Source organism: Pimephales promelas, chromosome 23 (assembly GCF_988280905.1).
Source record: "Pimephales promelas chromosome 23, fPimPro1.hap1.1, whole genome shotgun sequence".
NCBI lineage: Eukaryota > Metazoa > Chordata > Actinopteri > Cypriniformes > Leuciscidae > Pimephales > Pimephales promelas.
The window spans coordinates 19672169-19698710 of NC_142791.1; the positions used below are offsets into that span (position 1 = coordinate 19672169).

The 26542-nt window shown below is 42.9% G+C and overlaps 1 protein-coding gene across 1 annotated transcript in view; it reads right to left on the reverse strand.

Moving 5' to 3' along the window:
* megf10 (multiple EGF-like-domains 10) overlaps positions 1 to 24207 on the reverse strand; it is a 172118-nt gene extending 147911 nt beyond the window's left edge. Inside the window, exon 1 of the mRNA XM_089126385.1 lies at positions 24038 to 24207. The gene's annotated coding sequence lies outside the window, so the exon portion shown is untranslated. The remainder of the gene's footprint in view (positions 1 to 24037) is intronic.
* Between the last annotated feature and the right edge of the window lie 2335 nt (positions 24208 to 26542).

Genomic DNA, 26542 nt, shown 5'->3' on the forward strand with positions numbered 1-26542 from the left:
ATGACAAACTGATTGAGGAGATCGCGGAATATCTCATTCATGAAACCTTGGAAGATGGCGGGTGAGTTGGACAATCCGAAGGGCATCACGAGATATTCGTAGTGCCCCGCGGGGGTGATGAAGACGGTCTTCCACTCATCTCCTTCCCGGACTCGGATGAGGTTGTAGGCACTACGAAGATCTAGCTTGGTGTAAATGGATGCCCCTCGGAGTTGTTCCAGGGCGGCTGGGACCAGAGGAAGAGGATAGCGGAATTTAACAGTCGCTTGGTTGAGGGTACGGTAGTCGATGCAGGGGCGCAAGCCTCCATCCTTTTTCCCCACGAAGAAGAAGCTCGAAGCGGCAGGGGACACTGATGGTCGGATGAATCCGTGGTCGAGAGCCTCCTGGATATACTCCTCCATGGCCTTCTGTTCCGGGATGGACAGAGGGTAGATCTTACCTCGCGGTAGGACCGCCCCGGGCAGCAGATCGATCGCGCAGTCCCATGGCCGATGTGGAGGTAGGGTGGTCGCTTGAAGTTTATCGAAGACATCCTGGAACGCCCGGTAGGGAGAGGGGATTTCGGGAGGATGTCCCACAGGTGGGCTCTCCACGGAGGTGGTGGAGAGGGGAACGGGCGGAGTGGTGGTATGAACGGAGGTCCTCGTCACAGATGGCAGGCAGTGATGGAAGCAGTCCTTACCCCACCGTAGGATCTCGCCGGTGGACCATTGTACATGCGGGGAATGGGTCTCCAACCAGGGGCGTCCCAGGATGATCTCGGCCGTGGAGCCCTCCAGCACCAGAAAAGATATCTCCTCCTTATGGAGCCAGCCGATCTCCAGCCCCAGGTCGGGACTACGATGTCCTACTCGGCCACGCCCTAGAGGTTGACCTAGGATGGTTCGTACTTGCAGTTTGTGAGGGATGGATCGTTGCCTGGTTTGCAGCCGGTTTAATGTGGACAGAGCGATGAAATTGGCCGCTGATCCGGAGTCGATCAGCGCCTGAACTGAAACGGAACGGTTCAGATAAGTGACAGTGGCCGCAGTAAATTTCAAAGAGGAAATGGGTAGTGGTAGGTGGACCGTACTCACAGCGGGTCAGGGTGGACGAACGGGGCAGGAGGCGAGCAGGTGGCCGGAGGCTCCGCAGTACAGGCAAGACCGCTGGTGATGCGACGATTTCTCTCGGACACTGGCAGTCGCGTGGAACCAATGTCCATCGGCTCTGGTGCTGGAGGACTGTGATGACGGGACGCTGGACGAGGAGGTGGAAGTGCAGGGCTGTCGAGCTGGCATGCAGTGCGTCGCTGGTCGATGCGAATGGATCGCTGGATGATGCTCTCTAGTCCGACGGTGTCGTCATAAATCGCGAGCTGGAGGCGGATGTCAGGATTCAGGCCATGACGGTATGCGGTGATGAGCGCGCTCTCGTTCCAACCGAGAGTGGCGGCGAGGGTGCGGAACTGCAGCGCATAGGAGGCGACTGACGATCTCCCTTGCCGCAACCGGTACAGCTGGTCTTGGACCGAGATGGAATGTGCAGACTGCGAGAATACTTCGATGAAATGACCGGAGAAAGCGGTAAACGTCCGAGTAACCGGACCTCGATCCTTCCACAGGGCATGAGCCCAATTGAGCGCTCGACCTCGCAGGAGTGAGATGAAGAAGGCGACTCTAGATCGTTCGGTGGGGAAGGCTGAGGGATTCATCTCCATGTAGAGCTCGCACTGCAGGAGGAAGCCGCTGCACTCCTCCTCCTCGCCAGAGAAGGGCGCTGGTTGGGCCATGGGACTGACAGAGGCAGATGGGGAAGAAGTGGTGATGGTGGATGTGGAGAGAGCTGGAGCACTAGTCCGGGGAATGGTTGGAGAAGGTGGGATCGGTGTAGCGCTGGTGCTTGGGGTAGGTTGCAGCATTTTGTTGGTCTGGTCTTCTGTCACAGACTAGAAGGACTCAGATGGATGAGAATAACCAGGTTTATTGACACAGGTGGTAGGAATAAACAGCAGGTGAGTATGTAATGGAGAAAGTTCGGGGATGCAGCGGGAAACAGTCTGATGAAGTATATCTTATCTTGTGCAGGACGGAGAGACGGAGAGTGGAAGCAGCGGACAGATGAACCGGAGGAGACCGGGGACCAGGAGCAGATGAGAGGCAGACGGAACTGAAGCAAGCGGGTAAGTAATCCTTTTCGTAGCGGTAAGAGTTGTGGGAGTCTGTAGCCGAAGTGTCGACGAGACCAGACGGTGAGTGACTGTGAGGAGTGAGTTTATAAAGGGAGGATGATTGGGACGGTGATTGATGCGGGCAGGTGACGGTGATTAGAAGGCTGGGGAGCTGGAACGAGTGGGCGGAGTGAAGGTGTCTGGTGCTGACGCAGATGGATCCGTGACATTAATAACACGCAATTGTGACTTTATATCACGCAAATCTGACTTGATAACACACATTTGGGACCTTATTTCACGAAAGTCTTACTTTAGGCTAACCTGCAATTGCGACTTTATATAAATTCTGAGATAAAAAGTCTGACTAGTAGTGAGATAAAAAGTCGCAATTACCTTTTTTATTTCTCACTCATGTGGCGAAAACAAGCTTCCAGACATGTCTCACTGAACAGCAAATTAAGAGGAACCTTATAGCTTTTATTTCGTTTTTTTTTTCCCTACATCTGACAAGATTTATTTTCCTGATGCTGTTATTTTAGCATTTTCCTTTGAATGTTTACTGGTATTTTAAGATGTTTACAGTTGTACCTTTAAAATTACGGAGAAAATTAGACAACTTTGACATTTTTTGCTTCCACTCAAAGGCAAATATGAATAAAATAAAATTGCTTTATTTTAAAATGTTCTATATACACGCATTAAAAAAAATACTTCCGGTGCACATGCTATTAATCTATCAAATGTAGGTTTAAAATCATGTGATTTAAAATGTAAAATAACTTTGCATGTAGAGTATGTAGAGTGTAGAGTGAATCTCGGATAAGCATCCCATTTATGTAAATAATTACTTATTAATCAATAATTACTTGTAATTATTTTACAGTACTATACTACACAGTTTTGAACATCATCTCAGTACAATATTGAGCTTACATATCACTTAAAACCAATGCATGCGAATTATAACCCAGAGATCGGCACTGCGCATGCGTACATGATGTCACCGAAAGACACCTCCATCCACTACGTATTGGACCATCCAGCTACGTCATTGTGCTACAGACTGCAGCGAGGACCTCTTGGGATATGAGGCCGTTCTCAGTCGTAGAAAATGAAGGATTTAGGCTGCTCGTCAACAAATTTGACCCCAAATACACCATCCCATCACGCCTGCACTTTGGCCAGACTGTCATGCCAGCGCTTTACAGGGAAATAAAATCGAAGGTAGTTGAAACCCTCAGAAAAGCAAATAGTGTATCAATTACAACCGAAGGCTGGATCTCCAGGCAGGGCTCCAGACTAACTTTTTTTACTAGGAGCGCTGTTAGCCCTAACTGAAAATTTTAGGAGCGCAATCAGAAAATTTAGGGGCACACCTTAAATCAGCTCGCAAAGCAATTATTCAAATTTCCCCCAAAACAACTGTAATACTGACAAATTCTATAATAATAAATAGACTTAACATTATGATATGCTGTTTTATTTTAAGTTCACAGGGCTCCAGACTCAAATTTGAAAGCAGCACCACCTCAACTGAGAACTCACACTCACACTCACTCAACTCTACAAAAAAAAAAAAGAAGAAAAAATCTAGTAGCACTGGGGCTGACACTAGGGTGTAGATGAAATTAACTTTAGTTATCATTTATAATGTCTTAGGCCTAATATTAAATTTAAAAAAAACTATTAATTTGAAAACATGTAAATGGATTGAAAATAGCCAATAAACATTCCTATTGTTTACAATGGTGTTATTATTTTTTAAATAAATGTTTAAATAAGAGTCTTAAAAAATCTTAAAAATGTTTATTTTAGGACAATCTTTGAAGGATGAACAAAAAATGTGTTGGTCATCACATAAAAAATACAAAAAATAAAATATTTATATATGATATTATAGTTTTGATTTTGAAGTGCTAGAAAAAGATGTGTATAGGCTACTTTTAAGTGTTTGACTATTTCTTCCACATTATCATATTTATGGTTAGAGTTAAGTTACTACATTAGCCTAAATCCATGGTGAGCTGCTGATTTAGTGGACTGAAAGCCTTCTATAAGTGTTTATCCTGGTTTCCACGTCAGCGCTGTTGATATGATAACTTATTTATAACTTACTATATATGGTTTATAACAGAACTCTGCGCCGAATCGGAATGTTTGTCACTGTATCTCGTGGTGTTGATGTTATTAATTCTGAAGCGAATTCAATGGATTCATTCACTGGATCTCCTAACAGTGTCACAAGAGCGAGATCGGCCCGCGACTGGCAAGTTCGGGGCTTTTTTTTTACTGTCAGTGGTTCGGGTCGCTGGTGCTGCTGCTCGACGGTCCTAATCACGAGTATCGTATTTTCGTTCCACTTTCATTTTGTTTGCATTCGCTGCTAGGTAACGAGTCGATAGATCGCTTATTGCTCAGATGCACGTAGCAGGTTGTGATATTTGTCTCCTTCTCCTTCCCACAGACGTTTACGCGCGCGATTCTTGTCACGGATTCATTGACGCGTCCCTTCCACGCTTAACCATGCGTTTAACGTGTGGCAAATTTACTGGTCGCACATGTGCGACTGGATGTAAAATTCAGTCGCACACTCTCAAAATTTGGTCGCAAAATGCGACCATTTGGTCGCAGTCTGGAGCCCTGGCAGGGCTACCCAGAGTTATCTTACGGTCACAGACCATGTGATAAACAGTGAGTGGGAGATGGTTAATTTTGTTCTCAAAACTTGCCCATTGTTCGAAACACACACCGGAGCTAATATTGTTGAAGTTTGAAAATCAGCAGTGAGTGAACGGGGACTTCAAAGGGCCAACCATGGAATCGCTGAGGTCAAGGACAACGCGAGGAATGGATGTTGCAGTCAGAAAGGCTGGGCTGGCCCCCCATGTCAGGTGTTTTGCACACACTTTGAACTTATCAGCCAGCCAAGCGGGTTTGAGTGTGCCCCGCGTGAGCCGTTTGTTGTTTTATTGAGGCGTATTGCCGCCTTCTTTCACCGAAGCTCCACAGCCACAGAAGCTGTTTCCAAATGTGTTCGTGTTAACTCTTGAGTAATGATACAAATTATAACAAAATAAACAAATGATATTCAAATTTTGCCTTTACAACAATGTGAAACCCCTGTCAATGTTGTGCTTAGATTTTACTTCTGCTTATTATTTCTGCTATTCCTCTGTGCAGGATGAGTGCAAAGAAGGTGCCAGTGGTCACCCCCCTGCAGCAGAGCTGCCCCTTGAACAGACAGACAGACCTCCTTCCAAGAAAACAGCATTGGAAGATCTCCTTGGAGGGACTTTTGATGAACCGGTTGCACAGCATATCAGTCAGATTGATGCAGAATTAATAAGTACAGAGCTGAAGCACCCATTTCCCTCAATAGCTGTCCTCTCAAGTGGTGGAAAGAGAATTCTAGGCTATACCCACTGCTATCCAGTATAGCAAAAGCATATCTCACCACACCAGCCACCTCTGTCCCTAGTGAAAGGGTTTTTTTTCATCACCAGGGGACATTGTGAATGTGCAGAGAGCTCAGCTTCTGCCAGATGTGCCAAAATGTGGACATGCTGATATTTCTTTAAAAAAAAAATGTAAAAAAAAAAAAAAAGAAGAAAAAAAAAGGAAAAGCTACTAGGAAAAGTCAGAGACTGAGACACACTGGAGGTGGTGTGGAGGATCCGGCATACACACACCTGTCCGTTAGAGACTGAGACACACTGGAGGAAGTGTGGAGAATCCTGCACACACACCTGTCCGTTAGAGACTGAGACACACTGGAGGAAGTGTGGAGAATCCTGCACACACACCTGTCCATTAGAGACTGAGACACACTGGAGGAGGTGTGGAGGATCCAGCACACACAGACCTGTCCATTAGTGACTCCACCGCGACTGAGACACACTGGAGGTGTGGAGGATCCTGCACTTTACTCCACTGTAATAAAGGGCATTCCTCTTTCTGTTTTCAGTTCAGAGCCCATGCAGATATGTGAGACCCGAGCTCAGGGTTCACAGCACGTAATTGTAAATCAGACTTTAAGATCACACAAAAAAGTCACATTACACAAATCAATCATACTTCAGCAAGGATGCATTAAAGTAATCAAAAAGTGAACACAGACATTTATAATGTTACAAAGATTTTTTATTTCGGATAAATCTACTTTGAATCTTCTATTCATCAAGGAATCCTGACTTTTTATAAGAAAACATTAATAATAGAATAGAACAGAAATGTTTCTTGGGCAGCAAATCACATCAGCATTTTATTACCTCGGTAATATTTAATGTTTTCTTGCGTGGCTGGATGTTGACTTTGTATGGTCTGATGCACGTGTGGGCTGTGATGGATTATGACCGGTGTCGTGATCATTCTCAAATGTCGTGTTGCTGGTGCAAAGGCAAAGCGCAGTAACTACACATTTGGTCAAAAATGAGTTAAGACTTGTAATGGGCTTTATGACATGTGTTCTGTCTTGTGAAAAAAATATCTGGGTTAAATTATGTCCCGTTTCGGAGATGCATTACCACATAATCTATCCATAACATGTTTGACTGGCTGGTATAAAAAACTTTAAAGGCCTGTTTCTCCGTTTCTTTGTTTGCGTAGTTAGTGCATTTTGCCTTTGTAGGGCAGTATTTAATCGGGACAGTTGGCATGTGATCATATGATATTAGCAACACATCTATGACAGCGTTCGGTTTTATTGTTGTCATAAATTAATTCACGTCTTAATTACATTACATTAGGCTGACGCATTTTTACATTAACACATGTTGTCAATAAATTACACTTATCTGTAAGTTTTGGCCACTGCCTGACATCATCTACCGGCGACCCAATGTAAACCAGACATTTTATTTCATAAGTAGGATCCGCTTTCATTGAAATATCATTAGAGCGCCGTCACCGTCACACTTCGCAGGCCCGCAGTAATGGCGGCAGGCAAGATGGCGGCGCCCATAGAGTTCGCGGCGGATTTGTCTATATGTATGTACTGTATGTGTGTGTGTGATGGGGGAGTAGGGCTCATTGATGTGTGTTTGCAGGAGGATAATGAGAGTACCAGCACTGGCAAACATCAGTTTCACTGAGCTAATGCCCCACAGCTGCACTCACAAAGCTCTCGACAACTGTGGCAGTGCATAAACAAGAGTGAGCTGTGGTCCGAGACAGACTTCAGGCGCCGGCGGGGAGATTCATGCATCCAAGACCATGTGGATCACTCCTGCTCGCACATGCACTAGCACTAAACCATTCATTGCTTTTTAATCAGGACTGCTTGAGTCAGAAGTACCGCTGAACAACCACACACCACTTAGATTTGAAGTCATATTTTCGTAGCCTTTTTTTTTTTTGGTAGTATAAAAATAGTACTGGTAATGGTGTGTTCACACTAAAAAAATAAAAATAAATAAACGATGATAACTAAATTAATTAACTGAATAGGCCCTTAATTAACTGACCAATATGTGTGATGTTGGACACTTCATGCTCTCAACAGTCACAGCTTTTTTTAAGTAGCATGGGGAAAAAAAAAATTGGAAACCAATACCCTCTTGGTAACACTTTACTTGAAGTGGTGTGCATAAGACTGACATGACACCTTCATAACCATGACATGACATGTCTTGAATATGAAGTAAGGTTTATGCATGTTTACAACTGACATTAAGTGTCTTTCGCTCAATAATGACATTTTGAATGCAAATATGACATTGTTTGAGATGTTTTGTTATGACATCTTGACGTAAACCATAACATTACATTTACATTTATTAATTTAGCTGACGATTTTTTCCAAAGCGACTTACAATTGCCATACATGTCAAAGGTCGCACGGCTCTGGATCAACTAGGGGTTAAGTGTCTTGCTCAGGGACACATTGGTGTGTCTCACAGTGGATTCAAACCTGGGTCTCTCGCACCAAAGGCATGTGTCTTATCCACTGAGCCATCACCACCCTCATTATAACATCATAACCTGTCAGTGTCTTTGTCATGACAACTTGACATAAAATTAAGTTAAACGGTCATGTGGTTGGCTTTGACATTGGCTGTCATGAGGCCATTATAACTGTGTCATGAATATTTTTCATGACCTCAACTACAGTGGTACAAATTAAATTTATCAATAAAATGTTATAATGGCTTAATGACAGCCAATGTCAAAAACCAACCACCTGATAGTTTAATGTAATGTTAACCAATAAAGCTAAGTGGTTTATTAAGTTTGATCATTAGTCTGCTATGTCATGTTTATGACAGGTTGTGTTGTCTTAGTAATGTCAAGTTCTCATGACAAAGACACTGACAGGTAGTGATGCTCCGATTCATCGGCCGCCGATCATGATCGGCCGATATTGGCTTTAAATAGCTCAATCGGCAACAAAAATAACTCACGCAACTTTTCTGCATGTGGTGCGCGCGGGAACACAATAGCAGAGTAGAGCTGGCTAGACAGCAGAAAAAATGACTTCTCCCTCTCCCGTCTGGAGGTTTTTCAAAGTGTCAGACAAAGACATAAACCAAACAACCAACATGATTAGGCATCTTCGAACACGCCTGTTATAATGTGGGTTTTGTGTCTTGTTATTTTGTTATCAGTTGTTCCCTGTCTATTAATTATCCCAGGTGTTTATTATTTCTCACGCCCCCCTCGTTATCTGGTTTAGCTTGTTTGTCCCTCATTATTTAAGCCCTTCTACCCTGTCTTTGTGAGTTCTTGTTTCATGTGGACTGTTAACGCCAGTGTCGGTTAATCCTGTTTTGTAGTCCAGTGGTCCGTCTATTTTGTATTATTTGTTAAATAAAGCGTGTGCTGCATATGGATCCAACGCTTTATCTGTCCTTCAACCACACTAGCATCGTAACAACGCCATACAACAGCCGAATATGCAGAGTATGAGAGACTAAACCAGCCGACGCAAACATCCCCATCCCTCAATCAGCCGACTGTGAGTGATGCCTTTAAACGACGTGAACCATACAGCCGGGATAGTAAGAGATGGAAAGACATCACGTCTAGTATCATGGAATTCATTTGCCTCGATGAACAACCTCTATCCGTTGTGGAGGATAAAGGGTTCCGTCGCCTGCTAACCTGCCTTGATCCACGATACGACCCCCCAGGCAGGAAATATCTAACTGATGTGTGTCTCCCCGCGTTGTACAAATCCGTGCACACACACATTGACAAGCTTCTGAATGATAGCGTACATATTAGCTTCACAAGCGATATATGGAGTGCAGACGCCTGTCCAATGTCCCTGCTAAGCTTAACAGCGCACTTTATTGACTCAAACTTCAAAAGACAACATTGTGCTACACTGTCAGGATTTCACGGGGTCACATTCTGCGGAGGCTTTGGTGAACGCATTTAGCGGCACGTTTCAGTCATGGGGGATCCAAAAAGAGAAAATCCACGCAATTCTAACCGACAACGCCAAAAACATGCAAAAGGCAATGAGAGACGCAGATTTCCCTGGCCTGCCGTGTATGGCACACACTCTCCAGCTTGCTGTGCATGAGGGGATATTGTCCCAGCGAAGTATTTTGGATATCACAGCCTCAGGGAGACGCATAGTTGGGCACTTTAAACATTCGCCGTTGGCTTACAGCCGGGTGGAAAATGTACAAAAGCAACTCGGCCAGCCTATTAAAAAACTTCGCCAGGATGCGTCCAATCGATGGAACAGTACATTGTACATGCTCCAGAGTCTATTAGAGCAGAAATTGGCGCTTGCAGCATATGCTGCAGAATACGAATTGCCATGCACGTTTACAATTCACCAGCGGAAATTAATCGAAAATATGATCTCCATCCTTGCCCCGTTTGAAGAGCTGACACAACAAATCAGCTCCTCAACTGCGTCAGCTGCGGATGTAATTCCGTGTATAAGAGCTCTCACCCGACTCTTGGAGAAGACGGAGTCTGAACATGGCGTGAAAACATCAAAAACAGTGCTACTGGAAGCTGTCAGAAGACGATTTGCTGACATTGATACACAGAAGCTATATGCAATTGCGACTATCCTAGATCCAAGGTAAGAGAAACTTATCACGTATCATTAGTCTTCCATTGTCTTTCAGTCTTAGGCCAACTACCTCTTTGTTTAAAATACGTAATTATGCTTTTCTTAAGCCTTATTTGAAGGAATCAAATATATTATTAAATTAATATAGTAGGCTTACTAGGCTTTAGTAATCTAAAATATTTTTAAACTATGTAATATTTTGTCATAGTTGGAAATACTATCGAGTAGGCCTATTTCATGTTTTGAGAAGTAACCTGTAGGCCTGTGCATTGCTCATATTGACCGTTTAACCGTTAACCTAAATTTTTTTTGGACCGATTAATAGCCTTTTTTTTTGCTGCATGGTTAAAAAAAAACTATATGGCTATGCCTATATTTGTTAACTCAATGTGGCGCATCGATACGCAACTATAGCCTACAGACATATTTCAAAAAAATAAATAAATCCGGTTTTCAGCTGAAAACTGATTCAGTGGGGTTTTTTTGTCATCATAATTTAATTGTTTAAGTTAAAACAATATTTATTTTAGGCCTATTTTATGTTTTTATTTATATTATTCTGTTTTTCTCAGTTGACACTGTCAGAAATGCTGCAGGTGTGTGAACATTTTATATGAATCCAGATTCTGTTGTTGATCTGTTTGCACAAACCCGTGATTTTTTTGTATTTATTTTTTACGGGTCACAGACAAACGTAAATTAAATTTTGTCTGTCTAAAATTAACCGAAATGAGCATTCTGACACAAATGGATGTGTGGATGTGTGCATGGCATGTCACTCTAATTGATTTTACATAGTTTTCAATTTTTACATTATTTCATTTCAGGTACAAAAACAGATACTTTCCAGAGGCACTCAAACCAATTGTGCATGATCTGTTTCGGGAAGCCGTTGGAGCCCATTGCAGCACTGAACTGCCAAGCAGCGTGGAGGTGCCCGGTTCCAGCAGGTCAACAGACAAAACCCCACCAGCTTGCTCTTTACGGGCAATGTTTGCTGAACTGGTGGAGGAGGATACAGGACAAACTGATGAGGAAATCACAATAGTCTCACAGATCAACCAATATCTAGCAGAGCCTGTAATGTCACACAGTGGACATCCACTTGCTTATTGGCAGGCGAATAAAGGCCGCTTCGCAGCATTTGCACAGGCAGCAAGAGCATATCTTTGTTCACCGTGCACAAGTGTGGATAGTGAGCGACTATTTAGCACGGCTGCAAACGTTATTGATGACAAAAGAAACCGTCTGACATCAAAAAATGCAGAGATGCTCATAGTCATCAAGAGAAACTTGCCTTTAGTTTATGATTGAGACCTGAATGATTTTGTCCTTTGTGAGGCCAAGCAAGTTTTCGTTTGAAACATTTTGTGGCCAATTGTTTAATTTTATTACATTAAAAAACACTACATTTTACAAGTAGCCTGGGCCTAAGTGTGACCTCATCCTATCCCAAGTTCATGTGGGTTGGTAACTATCTGCTTGGCCTCCTTTTGTTTCTCTGCCTTGTTATTTATGAAGGATGGCATTGGCATACAGTAGCTAATCTAGCTATAAATTATTTTATTTTTTGGATCTGATGTAGTTAGTTCCTCAACTACAACCATTGTAGTCTGCCTGACCCCTCTTTGTTTTGAAAAATGTTACCCTGCATTATTTGGAAAAGATGGCATACAGTAGTCTTATGTAAACTTGTTTTCTAACAACAATCAAATAAACATTGGTGGTTCTTTAAGATTTTCTTGACTCTAGCATATTTCTACTGATAAAAGATTCCCATTCCCCTGCCATTCTGTGATCGGCAGTGATCGGCAATCGTCAGATCATGATTTTGGTGATCGGTAATCGGTGATCGGCCCCAAAAATGCTGATCGGAGCATCACTACTGGCAGGTTATGATGTATTGGTTTATGTCAAGGTGTCATAACAAAAACATCTCAAACAATGTCATACTTGCATTAAAAATGTCATAACTGAGCGAATGACACTTAATGACAGTTTACATTTACATTTATTCATTTTTAGCTGACGCTTTTATCCAAAGCAACTTACAATTGCTATATATATCAGAGGTTGCACGCCTCTGGAGCAACTAGGGGTTAAGTGTCTTGCTCAGGGACACATTGGTGTCTCGTGGTGGATTTGAACCCGGGTCTCTCACACCAAAGGTATGCGTCTTATCCACTGCACCATCACCACCCTACAGTTGTCGCAAACATGCATAAAACTTCCTTCATATTCATAACACATTCATAACCACGAAGGTGTCAGGTTAGTCTTATGCACACCCCTTCAAGTAAAGTGTTACCAAGTCTTTTTTGATGGATAAGCCAATAATAAGAAATGGCTGTGCAAAACTGAGAAATAAGAAAGAACTAGATCTGGAACAAATTTGCTTCAATTTAGAGCCAAAGAAAGCCAATCTCTGTGTGCAGAGGAGACTAAGAGCCTCATGTTGTTCAGCACGAGCATGTCTGAAACTTTTTATCAGGTTTCTGCAAGATATAGGACCCAGCCGCAAATGAGCAGATAAGGGGTTTTATTGACAAGACTGTAGACTGGACACAACAAAGAGAGTGAGGTGTGAAACAGTTCAGGCTGAAGACGCGAAGACAGGGAAGGGGGGAGACCACTGAGACCAGTCCAGGGAGACACGGGCTTGAGGTTAGCAGAAGAGAAGGTGGCACCAGGTGGAGTAATGGTGAGGAAGACCAGGCAGGAACACTAGGAACCAGAGGCTTGACGATCTGTAGCTGAAACACCGGTCAAACTGCCATGAAGTGAACGTCAGTGGTCTGGAAGCAGGGCAGGAACAAACACAAGACTCACAATGAACAAGACAAGACACAACAAGAATACAGGTAGAAAGTCAAGAGGGAAAAGGCACAATATAAAGGGACCAGAGCACATGAGGATCAGGTGAGCACAATTAGTGAAACGAGGACAAGACGTGGACTAAACAAGGGGGCGGGTTAACAGGAAAAAAGTAGGCGGGACATGAGGTGCACATGGCAAACACAGACCAAGACAGAGCCATGTGCTCAAACACAAGACAAACACAGAAACATGAAACCACAACAAAACAGACAAGGCTGCCAGGGGCGAACCCTGACACTTTCATTATCACCTCAGTTCATCACAGCTCATCACTTTGTGGGCGGGTCTTGGGCGCTGTTGCTATTTAACCGGCTATATAAATGGGATAAATGACTCTTGCGCTCAACGCAAATCTAAAAGGGGTTGGTCTGAATGTAGCTTCATTATTCATAGGTGTGGTTTGGGCGTAACGGGAAACGTCTCGGTTACGTATGTAACCCTCGTTCCCTGAGTACAGGGAACGGAGACGTGTCGTCGGGGATTCCCTGACGAATTGGGATCACACTAGGGAGCCTTATTACCTCTGATAGAATTAACAACGAGCCAATAATCATTGGCATGCAATCTTTGCATTCCGCGAGCCGCCTACAAACGCAGATATAGAAGCGGAAGCAAACATTGCATAGACGCTTCTCGCTGAGGAGCCGAACAGAGTCCAGCCCTCCGCGAAGGTACAACAACATGGCGAAGGGATGACACGTCTCCGTTCCCTGTACTTAGGGAACGAGGGTTACATACGTAACCGAGACATTCCCTTTCATCCTGGGAACTCCGACGTGTCGTCGGGGATTCCCTGACGAATTGGGATCCCTAATAAAACGCCATGGTGCTGGCCCCTTCCAGCGCCCAGCGACGCTACCCATGCAGTTTCAGAAATAAAGGTAGCTAGCTAGGAAGTCACACTGCTGTTCTGCAAGACCCAACCAGTGGACATTGGATAACACTGAAAAAGCGTGCCCAACTCGAAGAAGGGGAAGGGAACGCTGCGGAAGCCAGTCGCCTGATGAAGGCCTGGAATACACATATGTACTAGCCCAGGGGGATAGTGAAACATATGGCAGTCCCTAAGGTAGTCCCAACCCAAGGGGAAATGGGAGCGAACGCAACAGGTACGACAGAACGAGTCTGTCAAGGGGAAGACATGCTGGGCTGCACGTGGCATAATGGGTCACCGAAGAGACCACTGGACATAACACCCAGTCTAACAACGACTCCCTTAGAGGTAGTAGACCTGGCGCCTGGCAGTCCGCCACATCAGGCACCGGAGGGGTGATGGAGGAACTCCCAAAGCTAACCGATGTAGGGTGCCAAAGGAGCAGAAGACGCATGTATTCGGCTGAGGCACGGAGTGGTGTAGCAAGCCGACACAACCTATTCCCTCGCACCACTTGCCGTAGCGAGTACTCGGGAGGAAACAGGTTCCACATGTAGGCTATAGAATCTAGCGAACGTGTTCGGTGTCGCCCAGCCCGCAGCTCTACAGATGTCTGTCAGCGAGGCGCCTTGAGCCAAAGCCCAAGAGGCGGCAACACCTCTCGTGGAGTGAGCACGCAACCTGGGGGGACAAGGCTCACCTGTAGCTTCATACGGTCGGGTGATAGCATCCACTAACCAGTGGGCTAACCTCTGCTTGGAGACAGCCTTCCCCTTCTGCTGGCCTCCGTAACAGACAAAGAGCTGGTCTGAGGTCCTGAAGCTTTGCGTTCTGTCAATGTAAACCCGCAGGGCGCGGACTGGACAGAGAAAAGCTATGGCTGGGTCTGCCTCCTCCTCCAGCGCTTACAGGTCCACTACCTGGTCCGCGAAGGGAGTGGTAGGAACCTTGGGCATATATCCGGGGCGGGGTCTCAATATGACCCGGCCCGAACTCTAGGCACGATTCGTCGACCGAAAAAGCCTGCAGATCCCCGACCCTCTTGAAAGAGGCCAATGCCAACAGGAGCGCTGTCTTAATGGACAGGATATTCAGCTCTACTGTCAGCAAAGGCTCAAAGGGAGGACTTTGGAGAGCTCTTATTACCAGAGCTAGGTCCCAAGAGGGTACAGAGTGCAAAGTACGAGGCGGATTTAGCCTCCTAGCACCCTTGAGGAATCTGATGACCAGGTCGTGCTTCCCCACGGACTTACCTTCTACTACATCGTGATGTGCAGCTATTACTGCCACATACACCTTGAGGGTGGAAGGGGACAGCCTACGCTCCAAACCATCTTGTAGGAAAGAAAGCACGACTCTGATCAGGCAAGTTCAGGGGTCCTCCTGGCGGGAGAAACACCACTCGACGAACAGGTTCCACTTCAACGCGTAGAGGCGCCTCGTAGAGGTAGCTCTAGTAGAAGTGATGGTGTTCACCACAGCCTGTGGTAGATCACCTAGAACCTCCGCGTCCCGTCCAGGGACCAGACATGGAGTTTCCAGAGGTCTGGACGCGGGTGCCATAGAGTGCCCTGTCTCTGAGAAAGAAGGTCCTTCCTCAGAGGAATCGGCCACGGAGGGGCTGTCGCGAGGAGCATGAGTTCCGTGAACCAAGTCCTGGTGGGCCAATACGGCGCCACTAACAGGACCTGCTTCTCGTCCTCCCTGACCTTGCACAGTGTCTGTGCAAGAAGGCTCACTGGGGGAAACGCATACTTGCGCAGGTCCCGTGGCCAGCTGTGGGCCAGGGCGTCTGTGCCGAGTGTCCCCTCGGACAGGGAGTAAAACCACCGGCAGTGGGTCGTGTCCGGAGAAGCGAACAGGTCTACCTGTGTGACTCCGAAAACACTCCAGATCAGCTGGACCACCTGGGGGTGGAGTTGCCATTTTCCCGGCAGGGGAGGCAACCGTGAAAGCTCGTCTGCCACACAGTTGAGCACCCCTGGAACATGAGTGGCACGAAGCGACCTCAGATGCTTCTGACTCCACAGGAGGAGGTGGGAGGCGAGTCGCGACATGCGGCGGGAGCGTAGACCACCTTGGCGGTTGATATATGCACCGGTCGCAGTGCTGTCCGTACGAACCAATACATGCTTGTCTTTGAGAAACCGCCTGAGGCGGCACAAAGCCAAGCGTACTGCTTGCAACTCCAGGCAGTTGATATGCCAATGCAGTTTGGCCCCCGTCCACAGACCCGAAAATGCATGCCCTTTGTACGTGGCCCCCCACCCCATGGCAGAGGCATCCGTGAAAACCACAGCATGCCTGGAAACCTGGACTAGGGGCACTCCGGCCCGAAGAAACGCAGGATCCGACCACGGGGAGAAGGTTTGGCGACAGTGCGGGGTTACTTTGACCCTGAACGTGCCACTCTGCCACGCCCACCTCGGGACTCGATCGTGAAGCCAGTGCTGGAGCGGTCTCATATGTAACAGGCCGAGCGGCGTTACTGCGGCTGCGGCTGCCATATGCCCCAGGAGCCTCTGAAAAAGTTTCAGTGGAACCGCTGTCCTGCCTCGAAAGGACCTGAGGCAGGTTAGCACCGCCCTTCTTCCGTGAGGCGCGCCGTCTGGGCGACCGAGTCCAACTCCATTCTGAGATAAGACATCCTCTGCACGGGGCAAAGTTTGCTCTTGTCCCAGTTGACCTGAAGCCCCAACCGGCTGAGGTGCCGTAGCATCATGTCCCTGTGATCGCACAACACCTCTCGCAAGTGAGCCAGAATGAGCCAATCGTCGAGATAGTTGAGGATGCGAACGCCTTGTTCTCTCATGGGAACAATGGCCGCCTCCGTGACTTTCATGAAGACGCAAACCAATCCTGGGGACGGATGCACTCGAAAATGCGCTTCTGCGTGAGCATCTTGAACGGGAGTTTGTGCAGGGCCCGATTCAAAACTCGCAGGTCCAGGATTGGCCGTAACCCACCGCCTTTCTTGGGTACAATGAAGTAGGGGCTGTAAAACCCGGGGCTTAGAGAAAATCCCCATTGGTATTTACGTCATTGTGGTGGCGTCTTCCGCATCGGCTTCGAGAAACGCTGTCGTGTGTAGCGTTCACTTCAGATCGGAGGATTATCATCCCTGCGATATGATGGAGTTTAACATGGGATGCCGAAGCAAGAATATTGATCGTCGTATACTGTACCAATGGCATCAAATAGTGTGATATGTAGGTAGTCATGCCCTAAATAGAGGCAACTTGTAATTGAAAAACAAAATTACTAGGTTGTTTAAATATTCAAATAATGTTCTGTTTATGTTATAACCTAGGTGAAAAATATGTATTGAATATGTACTTGCGAATGTTTTTAGTACAATAGAAATATATGCAAGTATAGTTTTTATACATTTAATAGTATAAATCTACCCTAAACATATTAATGTCTGCTGGCCTGATATATGATGGTAATAATCTGTACAATATTGTGAGCACAGTGTATATCGGTAGCGAACGTGTATCTATAAGCACATCTCACCAAGACACCTGTCCTGTTCTCCACTGGTTATCCTCACACCACAACTCAAATTGTCTCTTCGTTCTGTCTAACAATATCCTGGCCTGTGCCTGCTCTCTTGGCAGCATAGCAGGCTCATAATTGTATGGCTGTGATTCGTCATACGAGTAAGTATTTCCTCAGTGTCCGAATTGTCATTGCGATCCATTTTTTTCTTCTGTTGTTTGAATCGACCGCTCTCTCACCCGTTACACCCATTTTCAGACTTGGAAGTAAAATTTTCTCACAAAAACGACTCCAGAAGCTTCTGTAGCATATTTATAAATTTTAAAGAAAATCTAGTTCCTAAATTATTTTTCTATACATTGACTCGTTGGGTCCTCTAACCTGCAATATGCCCTTTAATACCCATGTGCATGCCATCAGCGTTCTCACAGGTTCGCGTTTTTAAAGTTTTCAATAGAGTTTTCTGTTAGAGCAGTGTCGTGTTAGCGGCCCCTATGTTAATAACCAATGATCTTTGTGATGGAAGTGAATCAATCAAAACTAACTTTAGCTGGACAAACTAACTTTATACTGGACATAACTTTATTCTAGAGCTGCTGTAAAGCCAAAACAATCTCTGTTACTTTAATTTCTTATTATCAGTGTAAAGCCACTTTGGAACAATCTACATAAATGAAGATGGGTTGACTTAATTATTTGTCTCATACATGGTCTAATTGAGAGAGAGGGGCTTTTGTTCCCAAAATCAGGAGCATGGACTGCAAATTTATTTATATGGTATTACAATATGAAGGTTCGGGACCCAACCCCAATATGAGTTTTCTCCAGTGATGTCCTTCTCCATCAGTCACAGACTCTAATATGTTTGCATTATGGAAGTTTCTAGAATTTTCAAACAAACAAATGCAGTTCATATGTCATAAGTTATATTTTGAATCAAAATTAAGTCATTTAAATAGTCTAAAAAGTGATCATAAAAGCGCATTTCCGCACATTTTTGAAACAGAGTACATAACCAATCCAAAAAAAACGAGGATCGAGAAGGACAAGCCCTGTCTCTAGTGGACGGGAACAGGTGTGGAGAGCAGCGCAGCAAGCGTCTGTTTCATTCATCTGGAGCTGCGCACTCAACAACTAATCCTGCATTTAAGGGAAGCATTTTAATGTGCACAGGTGTGAGGTGAGCAGATGTTCAGGCCATCATGTGATCAGCTCCATGAAGCCCTGCAGACACGTGTGTGTGTGTGTGTGTGTGTGTGTGTGTGTGTGTGTGTGTGTGTGTGTGTGTGTGTGTGTGTGTGTGTGTGTGTGTGTGTGTGTGTGTGTGTGTGTGTGTGTGTGTGTGTGTGTGTGTGTGTGTGTGTGTGTGTGTGTGTGAAGGAGGGAAACGAGTGTTATGTCTACCAGACTAATACATGTCTACTGCCACTTAAAAGGCCCTCAAACAAAAACTTAACATTACACTTTACATTTGTGAGGAGGAACAGGACGAAACTTTTCTCACACACACACAAAGGACTGATTCTGAAATCTGGTGGAAAGGAGTGTAATTTATTAACTGAATAGTTTATTTAAAATGTTAATGTGGACACTGGTTTATGGAGTAAGACTAAGCCAATACCATAACATTACTCGAAATGATGAACGACTCGAGAAGAGGTACTTGAAGTACATGTCCTTCAATGAACAATGTGTATTATAAGGGATAATCAATGGCTAAGTGTACATTACACAATTTTAATGCAAAGAACCACCTGAAGCAAAGAAATATAATGTAGCTTTTCAGTAGCGGCTTTAGAGATGAGACGGACCCCGCTCGGTGGATCCCAACAGGCCCTGTTTACTGTCTGTGTGTGTGGTTGTTGTGTCTGTGTGTGTGTGTGTGTGTGTGTGTGTGTGTGTGTGTGTGTGTGTGTGTGTGTGTGTGTGTGTGTGTGTGTGTGTGTGTGTGTGTGTGTGTGTGCGTGTGCGTGTGCGTGTGCGTGTGTGTGTGTGTTAAATGTTTAAATGTTAAAATACAGCAACAACAGCCTGATGCTGACTGGCAGATTATATCACAAGACTCTATCATGTGTCTGTAATATGTGACGTGTTTGGAAAAAAAATTTAGCTTTGGTTTTGATTTTGGCTTCAAATGATTATTAAAACGTGATAATCAAGATAAAATGCTCACGTCCAAATCAGTCACATCACATCATATAGCATGCTAAATGCAGCCTGTGTGCTGTGAGATGGAGCAGAACAGGAACAAGCGAAGTATACTTGGACGCCAAAACTTCAAATATACACAAATACATGTCAAAATTTCTGTCTTATGTCTTAAAGGAGTAGTTCACGTTTAAAAAAACTTTTGCTGAAAATTTACTCACCCCCATGTCATTCTTTCTTCAGTCGAAAAGAAATAAAGGTTTTTGATGAAAACATTCCAGGATTTTTCTCCATATAATGCACTTTACAATACAGTTTCAGTGCAAACTGCAAACTGTTCAAAGGGCTTTAAACGATTCCAGACGATGAATAAGGGTCTTATCAAGCGAAATGATCGCTCATTTAAAAAAAAAAGTTTTATAAGCTCAAATGGTCGCCTTGCAAACTCTCCTGTTCGAACTTGTTTATCTAAATGAACGAATGTTTTTTCGTGTCATTTGGTTCATTCAACGAACGAAATGAACGAATTGACTCAGGAAAAGAACCCATCACAGAACAGAGCAAGGCGACCCTTTGAGCTTATAAAACTTATAAAAACTTTGTTTTTGATTTTTTAATAAGCGATCGTTTCGCTTGATAAGACCCTTATTCATCGTCTGGAATCGTTTAAAGCCCTTTGAACAGTTTGCAGTTTGCACTGAAACTGTCTTTTGGACCTTGAACCGTTTGGTTACCAGTAAAGAGCATTATAAGGAAAAAAATCCTGCAATGTTTTCATCAAAAACCTTAATTTCTTTTCGATTGAAGAAAGAAAGATATGGACATCTTGGATGACATGGGGGTGAGTAAATTATCAGCAAAAGTTTTTTTTTTTAAGTGAACTACTCCTTTAAGGGAATAAACAGTTAGAAAAGAAATAGGATGAGTGTCATTATTATAAGACCGATCCATGCATTCGTTCTTAAAGGCTAATGCAAATACCTGATGCTGTCAGTCAATAATGCTCAAATAAACACAAGGACAAAATCACTGCTCTTGACTAAATAACTTTAGTAGTTTTATTACGAATCAATATATATTTAAATCATACAATGAAGACTATGCATTGCTTTAATAATAATTTGTTACAGGTATAAACATGTCTTTGAAGTATAACTTATTGTTTGATGCAATACTGTACTATATACTATAACTTATTGTTTGATGCAATACTGTACTTTAAATTGTCCATTGGCTTGTTCCAGTCTGGATATTCTCAATAGTACATCTCACTAGATGTAGAAGTGTAAGAAATACACAAAAGCTCAACTGCATCATAAAGCAGACGGAGGAAATCATAGCATCAGGGTTTTGGGATAGAGTCTCTGAAATCACAGCCACTTTCTCAAACTAGCCAATAAACACACACATGTCCCTGTCAATCAACACATGTCTCAGTGCAACTCCCAACACTTGTTCTTTTCAGCAGGGAACAAACACACTTATGTTCATTATTTTTCTTAGTACCAACAAGACATTAAATGGCACTGAACAAACACAACAGCACATAACAGCACGAACTGGATCTTTAGACAGAGTCGAAAGTTAGACTCAAGCTATGTCTGTGTCTCAGTGTGACGTGTTCAAGCATTACTGTGTGTCTCCAGCAGATTGAGAGCCGTCCACTGTTTCACAGCGTGTGTGAGGATGATGGAAATAATCAGCAACTTATTTTTGTCTCTCAGAAACATTGGTCTATGTAAACCCCTGAAATTATGATAGGAATAATGCTGTTTTTATTGCAAGCAGATGGAGCATCGGACCACTTGCCAAACAAACAGACGCGTAATATGATAGTCACACAGTCAGATTCACAGCACAGTAGCATACATTAGACAGACACTTAAGCGTAGGGTTGGAAATTTTTCAGTGATACATTAGGGAGAGTTAGCTTTGAAAGAGCAGAGTCTCCAAAGTCACGCCTCCTCCAACACACACACCCAGAGCAGAGTCTGCAAAGCCATACCTCCTCCGACACACACAGCCAGAGGAAAGTCTGCAAAGCCACGCTTCCTCCAACACACACAGCCAGAGCAGATTCTTCAAAGCCACGGTTCCTCTAACACACACACCCAGAGCAGTCTCCAAAGCCACGCCTCCTCCAACACACACAGCCAAAGCAGAGTCTGCCAAGCCACGCCTACTCCAACACACATAGCCAGAGTAGTCTTCACAAAATCCTGTGGGAAATACTGTCTCTTCTTTCAGACGAACACAATCAGTTATATTAAAAAATGTCCTGGCTCTTCCAAGCTTTATAATGGCAGTGAATGGCCGTTTCTGATAAAAGTGCATCTATCCATCATAAAAGTGCCATCATAAAAGTGCAACTATCTATGGTTAAAGTGCATCTATCCATGGATAAAGTGCATTTATCCATCATAAAATTGCATCTATCCATGATAAATGTGCTTCTATCCATCATAAAAGTGTATCTCTCCATCATAAATGTACATCTATCTATCGTAAAAGTGCATCTTTCCATCATGAAAGTGCTTCTATCCATGGTTTAAGTGCATCTATCCATCATAAAAGTGAATCTCTCCATCATAAAGTGCAACTATCCATCATGAAAGTGCATCTATCCATCATAAAAGTGCATATCCATCATAAAAGTGCACTGCATAAGCATATCCATCATAAAAGTGCATCTCTCCATCATAAAAGTGCATCTATCCATCATTAAAGTGCATCTATCCATCATTAAAGTGCATCTATCATCATAAAAGTGCATCTATATCCATCATAAAAGTACATTCTATCCATCTTAAAAGTACATCTATCCATCATAAAAGTGCATCTATCCATCATAAAAGTGCATCTATCCATCATAAAAGTGCAACTATGCATGATAAAAGTGCAACTATCCATGATAAAAGTGCATCTCTCCATCTTAAAAGTGCATCTATCCATCATAAAAGAGCAACTATCCTTGATAAAAGTGCACCTCTCCATCATAAAAGTGCATCTATCCATCATAAAAGTGCATATCCATCATAAAAGTGCATCTCTCCATCATAAAAGTGCATCTCTCCATCATAAACGTGCATATCCATCATAAATGTGCATCTATCCATCCATCATAAAAGTGCATCCATGATAAAAGTGCATCTCTCCATCATAAAAGTGCATATATCCATCATAAAAGTGCATATCCATCATAAAAGTGCATCTCTCCATCATAATATTGCATATCCATCATAAATGTGCATCTATCCATGGTTAAAGTGCATCTATCCACAGTTAAAGTGTATCTATCTATCATAAAAGTGCATCTATCCATGGTTAAAGTGCATTCATCTTTAACATGCTCCACCCAGCTCTGCGGGGTTCATAAAGACCATCTGAAGCGAAGCGACGTGTTTTTGATAGAAAAATATCCATATTTATAACTTTATAAAGTAAAATAACTCGGTCGTCTGTCAGAGCAGAGTTATTATACTTTATAAAGTTTTAAATATGGATATTTTTCTTACACAAACGCATTGCAGCGCTAGATGCACTTTTATGATGGATAGATGCACTTTTATCATGGATAGATGCACTTCAAAATCTCATCCTTCATTCACTGCGATTATAAAGCTGGGAAGAGCCAGGACATGTTTGATATAACTCCAATTGACTTTATGTTTCCTGTATGCCATTATTGGCCAAACTTAATTAATTCAGGTGTGACTGACCTCAGTAGTCACGGCAACAATAATCAGACACAACCGAATTAATCAAGTTTGGCCAATAATGGCAGACAGGAAACAAGGAGCTGGCTTAAGTTCAGGAAGTAGTGCAGCTGTGCATAAAGCCAACTGTATTCGTATGAAAGATGAAAGTCATTACACCTAGGATGACTTGAGGGCGAGTAAATCATGGGATAATGGTTCTTTTTTTTTTGGGGGGGGGGGGGGGCAAACTCCCCCTTTAAGTGTGTGTTTAAATTAGAAGATGTGAAGAGAGGCTCATCATGAGTCACATGAGCATGAACAGAGAGGGACAGACAAACACACACACACACACACACACTCAGCAGGGGATACACACTTTCTATCAGGGCTACACAGAAGAGTTTCAGCAGCAACACTGACACTGTGATATAGTTAGTGCAAGTCTGAGATAAACACATCATCCACCAAGACATATTAAAAAACACACGCGTGTCTTACTATACAATCTTACTATAAATCTTTAAGACGTGTGTGATCAACACTTTAAAGATCATTGCTGACACTTGAAAAAATGGCAGAATATTAATCCTATTCATCTAAGATTAAATCATACCTATTTGATCTTAAGGTATTTAATTTGCCTACATTAAACCCGATTAAGTCCGCAAAACAGAATACAGAATAGTAATATTCTACGTTGTTAATACGTAATGCAGTTATAGTGTGAAGTGATTCGCAAAAGAAAAACTTACCACTTTTAAATGAGAGTTTTCGTCCGCTCCAAACACATCGGATCCGCTTAAATGAGCGTCTCTTTTGTTGAAATATTCTCACAGAAGCGCGCAAAGACTCGAGTGATGAAGTGACTCCTTCAACTCCGCAAAAGACGCGACGCGAACACAACGCAGCTTCGCCGTGACGTCACCGGGTAACAGCCAATAGGGGCTGCTGCTCTGAGTGAATTAACTTGAGCTACAGTGTTTCCCACACTCCTCCTTCTCATAAACATCCTGAATCACACAGGTGTGGCGCTGTTAATGTATGTGTAACACTGATCTTGAGTTGCCAGTTATTATTTTAGCTACTACTGATCAAAGATGAAGATTAGCTGATATGAACTGCACTGTTCACTGGTCGGTTATTTCTGTGGAAGGAAGCCATGTGTTTGATGAGATGAAGTGGCGCCATCTTGAGCTCAAGACGATCCTCAAACACCCACAGAAATCATTCAACTTTTCATTTAGCCTATATTATCCTTACCCCATATTTGAACGAAATAGTACCAGCTCATGATGGTGCTTGATTTTGCAAACATAGGCCTCACGATCTTTTTGGCTTTTTGGGTTTTAAGCAGGAGGTGTCAGAAAAGTTACGATCATAAACACTATTTTCTATCACAAATTTACCACATTTACTGGGCTTCGTGATTTTTAATCTAGATATAAGAACAAAACATACATTGACATAGCTATAAGTAGCCTACATAGAGCCTACTCTGTTCAGGAAATATCTCAATTATTTATCCCATCTGAAAGTGTTTCTTCTCCTATTAATTATGCGTAGCCAATATTTATAGAAGAAATTACAGAACCAGATGTGGCTTTCATCATTGATGAATTGAATAGTTCCAAAGCTAAGGATGATTTGGATTGGACACAAATTTCATTAAATTGCACAAAGAGTCTTTAGTATGCCCTATTACACATATAGGGCATACTAAAGACACAATCTATCTTTACAATCTATCTATTAAACACTCTGTTGTTCCACCACATTGGAAGATTGGCCACAATTTGGCTACACCAATTTTTAAATCAGGGAGCAGATCAGACATCAATAATTATAGACCAATCAGTATTTTTATGTTATATCCAAAATTATTGAAAAATGGATAGTAAATCAATTAGTAATTAAGAGCTTAAATATTTGTGGCTCTCCTCTGTGCAATTTGGCTTCTGTGCCCATCATTCTACTGAAACAGCTGTTACTGTATTTATTGAAAAGGTCAAACACTCTTTAGACACTCATTCTGTAGTTGTTGCTGTTTTTTTGGATTTGAAAAGGGAATTTGACACCGTCAATCATCAAATGCTCTTGTCTAGATTGACAAACTTACTTTGTTAGAATTACTTAACCAAACGCACTGTCTGTTAACAATATTAAATCTCCTCACCTTGAATGTTCAGAAGGAGTCCCTCAAGGCTCTGTACTTGCACCAGTTTTATTTTCCTTATACATAACGACCTGCCTGCAGCGTGCCAAAACATCAATATTTTAATGCAGACGATGCAGTAATTTTTACACAGGTCAAAACTGCTCAAGGCGCCTCTCAGTCACTTACATCTGCACTGACTCGTGTACAGGAGTGGCTTACAATATCATGTCTACTATTGAATCCTAAAAAAAAACTGTTTGTATAATGTTTTCTAAGCGGCAGATTGAAATGACACGTTCAAATATATTTTTAAAACAAGAAGAAATACAGATAGTAAATGAATTTAAATATATTGGCGTTGTATTAGATCCTACACTGTCCTTTAAAAATCATGTCAATTGTCTTTCAAAAACTGTTAAATTTAATCTTGCAAACTTCAAATATATCAGACCATCACTTTCATGTAAAGCAGCCAGAATGTTTCTTCATTCAATGATTTTTTCTCATATTGAATGTTGTTTTATAAATTGGTCACTCACAAATGCCACAACGCTTAAACCAATTGAGTCACTTTTCAAACGAGCCTTAAAAATATTTGATAGAAATATTACAATATTACTGTTCAATATTACAGAAATATAACTTACTAAATTTTGAAAATTTTCTAAAGCTAAAATATGCCTGTGCTGTATATAAGATCTTCACGGACTTGCCCCACCCCCACTGAGAGAATACATTACATTAAAAAAACAGGGAGAGGGAAGAAGTGTACCAGGGCTTCCATCAGGGGTGATTGTGTGGTGCCTTACAGGCGTACAACATTTGGACAATATGTGTTGTCAATTAAGGGGTCAGAGATCTGGAACAAATTACCAGTTGTTATTAGAGAATGTCCGACCCCCAGTTTTAAGAACCAACTTAAATAATGGCTCAAGACACATCAAAATTGTGACCATTAACTAATTTTTTTTTTCTTTGCAAATCGAGGTATGGATAAGATAACTGTAGTATTGTTTAAGTATTTGTATATATACCAAACTGCAGCACTTTATTGTAATTTTAGTATTTTAGCATATTGCAATGTACTTAAAGTACATAGCAC